At 42.6% G+C, this 8,649-nt stretch overlaps 1 long non-coding RNA gene across 1 annotated transcript; it reads left to right on the forward strand.

Annotated features, from left to right (window-relative positions):
* The first annotated feature begins 3,044 nt into the window (after window positions 1-3,044).
* LOC149768558 (uncharacterized) lies at window positions 3,045-6,567 on the forward strand. The gene is made up of 2 exons (XR_016409024.1): window positions 3,045-3,409; window positions 4,223-6,567. It is a non-coding gene; the product is annotated as an uncharacterized LOC149768558 (long non-coding RNA).
* The last annotated feature ends 2,082 nt before the right edge of the window (window positions 6,568-8,649 follow it).

Below are 8,649 nucleotides of genomic sequence, written 5' to 3' on the forward strand. Positions count from 1 at the left end.
TATGGACATTGGTTGACCCACCCGAAGGATTTAAACCCATAGGGTGTAAGTGGATTTTCAAACGAAAAAGAGGCGCAGACGGAAAGGTGGAAACCTATAAAGCTCGTCTGGTTGCCCAAGGATTTCGTCAGCGTTATGGTATTGACTATGACAAAACGTTTTCGCCTGTGGCAATGCTGAAATTCATTCGAATCATGCTTGCGATTGTGGCCCATCTGGACTTTGAGATCTGGCAGATGGATGTTAAAACCGCTTTTCTAAATGGAGATTTAGAGGAACAAGTGTATATGATACAGCCTGAAGGTTTTATTTCTGCAGATGAGTCTAAGGTGTGTAGGCTGCAAAAGTCCATATATGGACTAAAGCAGGCATCTCGGAGTTGGAACATTCGTTTTGACAGGATTATCAAAACTTATGGCTTTGTTAAGAACGAAGAGAAACCTTGCATATACAAATGGGCTAATGGTACGGTAGTTTTATTTCTTGTACTGTATGTGGATGATATTCTCCTAATAGGGAATGACATTGCTGCACTACAGGGAGTAAAAATATGGCTTTCATCACAATTCTCCATGAAGGATTTGGGAGAAGCATCCTACATCCTTGGGATGAAGATCTATAGAGATAGATCTAGGAGGTTGCTCGGTTTGTCCCAATCCATGTACATAAATACTGTGCTGAAACGTTTCAGCATGGAAAATTCCAAGAAAGGCTATTTTTCGATAGGTCATGGAATTACTCTTTCTAAAGGAGATTGCCCCACAACTCCCCAAGAAAGAGAGCGTATGAGTAGAATTCCATATGCCTCTGCTGTGGGATCTATTATGTATGCTATGACATGTACCAGACCAGATGTGGCGTATTCACTAGGAGTAGTAAGTAGGTACCAATCTGACCCAGGAGAAAGCCACTGGAAAGTTGTAAAGACTATCCTCAAGTATTTGAGAAATACTAAGGATAAGTGGCTTGTTTATGGAGATACTGAGTTGAGACTTGTCGATTATACCGATTCAAGTTTTCAATCAGACCGTGATGATAGCAAGTCTGTGTCTGGTTATGTTTTTACCCTGTATGGTGGGGCTGTCTGTTGGAAGAGCTCCAAGCAGACTACTATAGCGGACTCTGTGTGCGAGGTGGAGTACATTGCGGCATCGGATGCGGCAAAGGAAGCTGTGTGGCTGCGGAAGTTCATTGCTGAGCTCGGAGTTGCACCCTCCCTTAGTGGACCAGTCCTTGTCTATTCGGATAGCACTGGTGCCATCGTTCAGGCCAAGGAACCAAGAGCTCACCAGCGCACCAAGCACATTCTGCGCAGATATCACCTGGTTCGTGAGATAGTAGAACGAGGTGATGTTGATCTTCAAAAGATTGACGGGAAGGATAACTTAGCCGACCCCTTCACTAAGGCCCTCAGTGTAAAGGAGTTTGACCATCATTACTTGAAGATGGGTATACGATACTGTACTGATTGGCTTTAGTTCAAGTGGGAGTTGTTGGGAATTATGTCCTAAATCCAATCAATTGTTGATTGTAAATGTATTTGAATCAATTATAAATAACATGGTATTTATTCATCACCAGAACATCTTCACAAACTCCGATGTGATGAAGTCCTTAGGACTGCTTTGTGTAACAAAATATGATTTTGTCACACAGGTCCTTAAATGTTCATGACCGTATGATATACTATTAATAGGACGATAGTATTATCGGGCGAAGGTCATTGTGTATCATATTTGTTGGTTGTCTTCCAAACAAGAGTATAGAGATACTAGTATGATATACAGGTGAATGGTAGTGTACGTTCACTGAACGTGACCAATTGACGGACTCTCTCTTGTCAAGAGTTGTTTCGAGTGGATATGGGTATATGTATCCTTTAGACCTGAGATTGCAACCGGTGGCTTGCAAGCAACTCACTGTACTTTGGTGCCGGAATACCTGAATTTCTAATCCAGCGACGAAAGGTTTCTGGGTCCAGTCAAGTACTTGTGGTAGTCAGTTGCAGATCAAGATGGGATTGACCTCCCTTAGAAATAAGGGTGAATGCCTTGTGTTTTCAATTAAGTTGTACCCTAGCCAGGGAAAGTCAAATCACTATCACTTGACTTATTGGATTGAAACATATTTCCGGATGGATCGTTTCAGGGTAGACAGACTCTGAACCCACCCTGGACATTTTCTGGTCAAGAGGATGAATTATGCAGTAACCATAGTCCATAGGTTCTAGAATGTTGCTTTGCATCTATTCGGCCTATCCGGTCGTCGGGTCCCATTGCTAGATGGTTACTTCGATTAGTGTAGGAAGTGTTCTTGTACTACCGACTTAGGTTCGAACCTGTGAGGTCACACGCTTAGAAGTTTCTGGATTGATCAAATGGCTGATTGACGATTGAGAATCGTCTAGAGGTAAAATAGTCAATGTGATTGACTGATTGCCCTAAGCAATTGTTGCTTGGAGAAGTTAATTGGTGATTAGATCACTGATTAGACTCAATTTGATTGAGTAATAGAGATTGGGCTTGACCAAATTCAAATATGATTTGAAATTGGTAAAACCGTAATTGACACCAAAATTGGTTTGGTGAAAATATCTAATTTGCTCAACCAAATCAGATTTGGCTTGAGTCAAATTGGATTAAAATCAATTATGATCCTAGTATGACTAGGACTTCCTTCCCTATGTGGGACCCACATACTGTATGTGGGACCCACGTCCTGCCTAGGTGGGACCCACATACTGTATGTGGGACCCATGTCCTGCTTAGGTGGGACCCACATACTGTATGTGGGACCCACATCCCGACCACCTCACCCCTTTGCATGCAGACACGTGGCGGAGCAGGACACCTCTTTTGCTTGCATGCGTAACACGTGGCGGAGCAGGACACCTCTTTTGCTTGCATGTGTGACATGTGGCGGGCCTGGACACCTCACACTCCTCCTGATGTCATCCATGACCTCATCTGCCTCATGAGGTCATCCATGACATCGCCCTCCAGGCCACCTCACCCCTTTGCATGCGTGATACGTGGCGGAGCAGGACATCTCTCTTCCTTGCATGTGTGACATGTGTCCTGGCAGGACACCTCACAGGACACCTCATAGGGACACCTCACCTTCTTCTTGGCCTATAAATAGGCCACCCCTCTTCCTTCTTCTTAACATATGAAGAGCACCAGAGAAAGAGAGTGAGAGGAGAGAGTAGTTCTGAAGGTGAAAGCCCAAGAAGGAGTTCTTGAGCTGTGAAGGTCCATCTTCTTCCTTCTCCCTTTCAGCCAACCTTCTGCCTCCCTGCGAGCTAGCACTCCCCGGGAAGCTGATCATTCCGGAGCTTCGCGTGGATGAGTCATCGAGGCCGGACGCTTGTGCGGCTGCGAAGCATCCTTGAAGGAACCCCCTTCTAAAGGTAAGAGATCTAATCTCTTTTATGGTTGAGATATGATCTCAATCTTCAAATCACAAGAAGTTGTGATTTATGCATATTTATTTGAATTACACAATCCTCGAGATCTGAGGGCTTTGTGATATTTGGTGTCAAAGCAAAGGATTAGTGGAGACTATCCGATTCCCGGAAACTCTCACGCGTGATCGTGTGACGAAGCGTGGCTCTCCACCCGAGGGCTCATATGATGAGTGCTTTGATAGGCACGCGCGGGTGTCACCCTATGTATTGGGACTGAGCCCGCGCCACATGCGATGTGCAGTTGAAGACTGTCTTCGACTGGTACCAGAGTTAAAATATCTAAAATATCAAGCATGTTTTGGGTTAAAATGTTTAACCCGTTCTTTCCGCATAAAAATTTTCTGAAATTCATGCTTAGCCCTCTGCACGCACACCATCATAAACATCATAAAAGAAATTTTCATTGAGAATGAGAATTTAAACAGACTCCAAAAAGATTAAAAGAGTAAGAACTACAATGCCCTGATACATTACTAGGGCTTCATCCAGCCCTAGATTGGACGTTTAGCCGCGCATGGCTTCTGGACGACCTCCCATCTTCAAATGAAATTGACCACCTCCCATTATTCCCAAAATATCCAAAACTATTCTCTTTCCCCCTCCTTTCTCTCTTTTTTATTTTTTTTTCTCTTCTTCCCTCTCGGCTTTCTTCTTCTTTTCACCGAAACAGTGGGTCTCCCCTGTTTTCTCCCCGAGCTCCCCCCTCTTGTCCAAACCGAGAGCTTCCATTATATAGAACTTTCCCACCCCTTGCAGCCGACTGAGGATCAAAACAGTTGTGGAATCGCTGGGCGCTGATCATGGAAGAGGATCCCTCCTGAATGGCGAGAAACGGAAGAGACGGATGCGGGGGAGGCGATGATGCGCTTCCTGGCGGATGACTAGCTGATTCGGGATGCGAAGGGAAATCACGGGCAACTGCGTTGGGTGCTGGGTTCCCTGGAAATGGAAGGAGCTGTGATCGTATCTCGGAATGGTTGCGGCTGCAAATGGATTGGAAGAAGCTGGTATGGAACTTAGTTGAAAGATCCACGGAATACTCAATAATAGAAACTAAATGGATATACAAAAATAAACTTGATGAAAATGGAGTTGTGGTTAGGAACAAGGCTAGACTAGTAGCAAAGGGCTATTATCAAGAAGAAGGTATAGACTTTGATGAGACTTTTGCTCCTGTAGCTAGACTTGAAGCATTTAGATTGTTACTAGCATTTGCATGCTCTAAAGACTTCAAACTATTTCAAATGGATGTAAAAAGTACTTTTTTGAATGGGTATATTAATGAGGAGGTTTATGTAGAACAACCGCCTGGTTTTGAAAATCATCAATACCCCAATCATGTTTACAAACTAGATAAAGCACTGTATGGTCTAAAACAAGCCCCTAGAGCATGGTATGAAAGACTTAGCAAATTTCTATTAGACCATGAATTCTCTAGAGGAAATGTTGATACAATACTGTTTTTAAAGAAGAAAAACATAGATATGTTAGTAGTACAGATTTAAGTAGATGATATTATTTTCGGTGGTACTAACAATCGCCTCTGCGAAGAATTTGCTGACTTAATGCAGAGTGAATTTGAAATAAGCATGACGGGAGAGCTGAACTATTTCCTCGGGCTCCAAATCAAACAATCTAAAGAAGGGATCTTCATCAATCAGGCAAAATACATCAAGAAGATGCTTAAGAAGTTTGATATGGATGGAAACAAGCCAATCAGCACACCCATGAGTTCATCATGCAAACTAGACAAGGATGAATCAGATAAATCAGTAGATCAAAAGCTGCATAGAGGTATGATAGGTTCTTTACTATATCTTACAGCAAGTAGACCTGATATCATGTTTAGTGTATACATGTGTGCTAGATATCAATCTAATCCTAAGGAATCACATTTAATTGCAGTTAAGAGAATTTTTAAATATCTAATAGAAATAAAAAATATAGATTTATGATACTCTAAAGAATCAAGCATAAACTTAATAGGGTACACTGATTTTGACTTCGCTGGTTGTAAACTTGATAAAAAAGCACCAGCGGGTCATGTCAACTCTTAGGAGAAAACTTAATCTCTTGGTTTAGCAAGAAACAAAACTAGGTTGCACTATCTACGGCGGAGGCCGAATATGTTGCTGCCGGAAGTTGTTGTGCTCAAATCTTGTGGATTAAACAACAACTTGAAGATTATGGCATTAAACAAGATAAAATTCTCATAAACTGTGATAATACAAGTGCCATTAATCTAACTAAAAATCCAATTCAGCATTCAAGAACTAAACACATTGAGATAAGACATCACTTCATAAGAGATCATGTACTGAATGGTGATGTAACACTTCAATTTATTTGTACTGATGATCAACTTGCTGATATCTTCACAAAACCTTTGAGTGAAGATCGATTTTGTATACTTAGAAGAGGGTTAGGAGTGATTGATCCATTCTAGTGATACTCTCCTCTAATTCATTGATTTTGATGATTAGCTTATGTTAGACATAGGATTTCTTATCTATGGTCATCAAATCAGTTCTTAAATCTTAGATATTTCCATAACTCTCTTCTTTGGCACGGTAATAACAAGTTTTTTGGTTATGTGCCAGAGTTCGAGTCGACTCAAATAGATTTTAGAATCGGCTCGTGGGCGAGTCGACTCGCGCATATTTAGGAGTCGACTCGAGGTCGAGTCGACTCGCGACTTACCGGAGTCGACTCGAGGTTGGGAATCCGATTTTTAACCCTAATCGAAACATTTATTCTTCACTTCTATTTTCGGCCGCCACTATTCCAAAAGCCTAGAGCCATCTCCGACCCGTTCTAGGTCTTCTCCCTCGAGTTTTCTTCTTCTGGTCCTTCCTTCGATTTTTAGGTCAAAATGCCTAGGAAAGCCGTTGTCCCGAGCCGGAAGAGACCTCTCTCCGCGAGCGGCGCCGAGCGACGGTCCAAGACACGGAACGAACCCTTGAGGCCACCACCTCCGGTTCCTTCCCCACCTAGGCCGGTTCCCTCGCGTCCATGCGCTGGGAGGGTAGTCACTACCGGGAGGAAAGTCAATTTTGACTTTCTCTCCTGGGAAGGATTCACCCTAGGGCATCATCTTAGGACTCAAGGCTTAGAGCTTTTCTGTTCACTAGACCTCCCTACCTACCTAGGGTTAGTTAGAGAATTTTATGGGACTGTTGCTCGAGGTAGCGGTGGTATCCAGGGGACCATAGCGGGTGTCCCTATTTTCATCTCGGAGGACTTCATTGCTCGAGTCCTCCATCTCTCCCGAGAGGAGATTTTTTCCACTCATCCCCATGATAGGACTGAGGCCCTTACGGCCATCCTAGGGAGCCCACCTCTATCCCCAATTTGGCTGACACATTGTTAATTCTAGGGACATAATTTTGTACTTGACTATTTATTATTGAATAAATAATAGACATCTTTTTCATTCATATTGTTATTGTGTCTATGAATCGTCCAAGAAATTAATAAGATGATGATGCATATTCTCAAGAGTTGAGAATTTGAGCCATGTATCATTAGTGATTAATTTCTAAACGCTCCTAATCGATGGATCATCACGAGGATGGTGATCGATCCGATAAGATCAGTGCACGCATTACTTTTCCTATGGATGGACGAGACTCGAGTCCACGGTGTGGAGACACGGAAGTAATAGTGCAGGAACTTGTTAGAGAACAAGGGTACTGAGCGTGACCAAGACAAGAAGTCACTTGGATGTCTATCCACTTGTCAGTGACTTGCTTGATGTTGCAGTAGTGTGACTGGTCTTTTGACCTGCGATGCTTCGGCTACTCACAGTGAGGTTATTGTAGTTTGACTGCACAAATACATGGTCTCTAGCCATATGGGTCCATGCAGTGTAGATTGGCTGCAGTAGGTTCACTGTAGGAGTAGGGTATGCATCTACAAAGAACCTATCGACCTTGATAGATAAGGAGAGATCCTATGTAATTTATAAGACTGAGTTCGTAAGACCTCGGCCGGGGCAGATTGCACAGTGGAGAAAGAGTTCTCCGCTCTCGAATTTAAGTCGAATAAATCTTGACATATGACAGACGAAGGGGTTTGACGAGTTATCCATGACCTCCGTCTTGTAGGGATCCACGATAGAAGGACTGTATCACATGATAACTGCACCTAGAGGTTCATCATTCTATTCTGCTGGGTAGCCACTACATGCTGCTAGGTGTCACTGGTGGATGGTGAGACTCACAGAGATTATCTCGATGATCGATAAATCCTGATGAGTAGAGTTGGAATCGTTCCAACCCATTGAAAGGAGTCTTCAATGATATTGTGATAGAGATTGCAATATATCTCACTACCAGTCAGAATAGAACCTATAGGATCACACACACTAGAGGCATTGACCGATCCGATGGTTGAATCATGATTAGGAATCACAAGTAATCAATTCAATTGATAATAAGTTGAAGAAGGAACAAAGAAAATTAATTAATTGGACTTAAAACAAGAGTCCTACTTGGAGTAGGATTTCTAGAGTCCTAATTGGATTAGGACTAGGATTCCTACTTGGACTGGGATTCCTACTTGACTGAAAATCCTATTTGGAGTAGGATTCCTACAATCCTAATTGGATTAGGAGTTTTGAATTAAATTTGGATTCCTACTTGGAGTAGGATTCCTAGAGTCCTAATCGAATTAGGATTTCAGATTCAAATTAGAGTCCTAATTGGATTAGGACAAAAATTAAATAAGTCCTAATTGGATTAGAATTTCTTAAGCTCTAATTAACTATTAATCTAATGAATCAACAAGACTCCTAATTGGATTAGGATTGAAGGGTTCAATTGAGTCATGGTTCATTAAGTTCTAACTGGATTAGGACTTACCTAGATTAAACCCAAATTGGTTCACCCTTGGTCCAAGCTTAATTAGATTAGGACCTAACCATGAGTGACCTTCCTAATCCTCCTAAAAGGAGGATTAGGTTAACCATGAAGGAGGGGCACACGCCCCTCCTCCTTTTCCTTGCTTGGTCGGCGCCCCTCTTGGAAGTTTATCAAGGAGCTCCTACAAAGTAGGAGCTCCACATGCTATTTAAGAGGAGGCGTGGGGGCTGACCTAGGGTATCATTGAAGCCCTCTCCCTCTCCAATTCGTGGCCCCCTCTCCTCCCCTTTCCTTGGTTCAGTCGTGCTACGTCTTTAATCT

This window comes from Phoenix dactylifera, chromosome 1 (assembly GCF_051530095.1).
Source record: "Phoenix dactylifera cultivar Ajwa chromosome 1, Ajwa_hap1_PhDact_Kaust_v1.1, whole genome shotgun sequence".
NCBI lineage: Eukaryota > Viridiplantae > Streptophyta > Magnoliopsida > Arecales > Arecaceae > Phoenix > Phoenix dactylifera.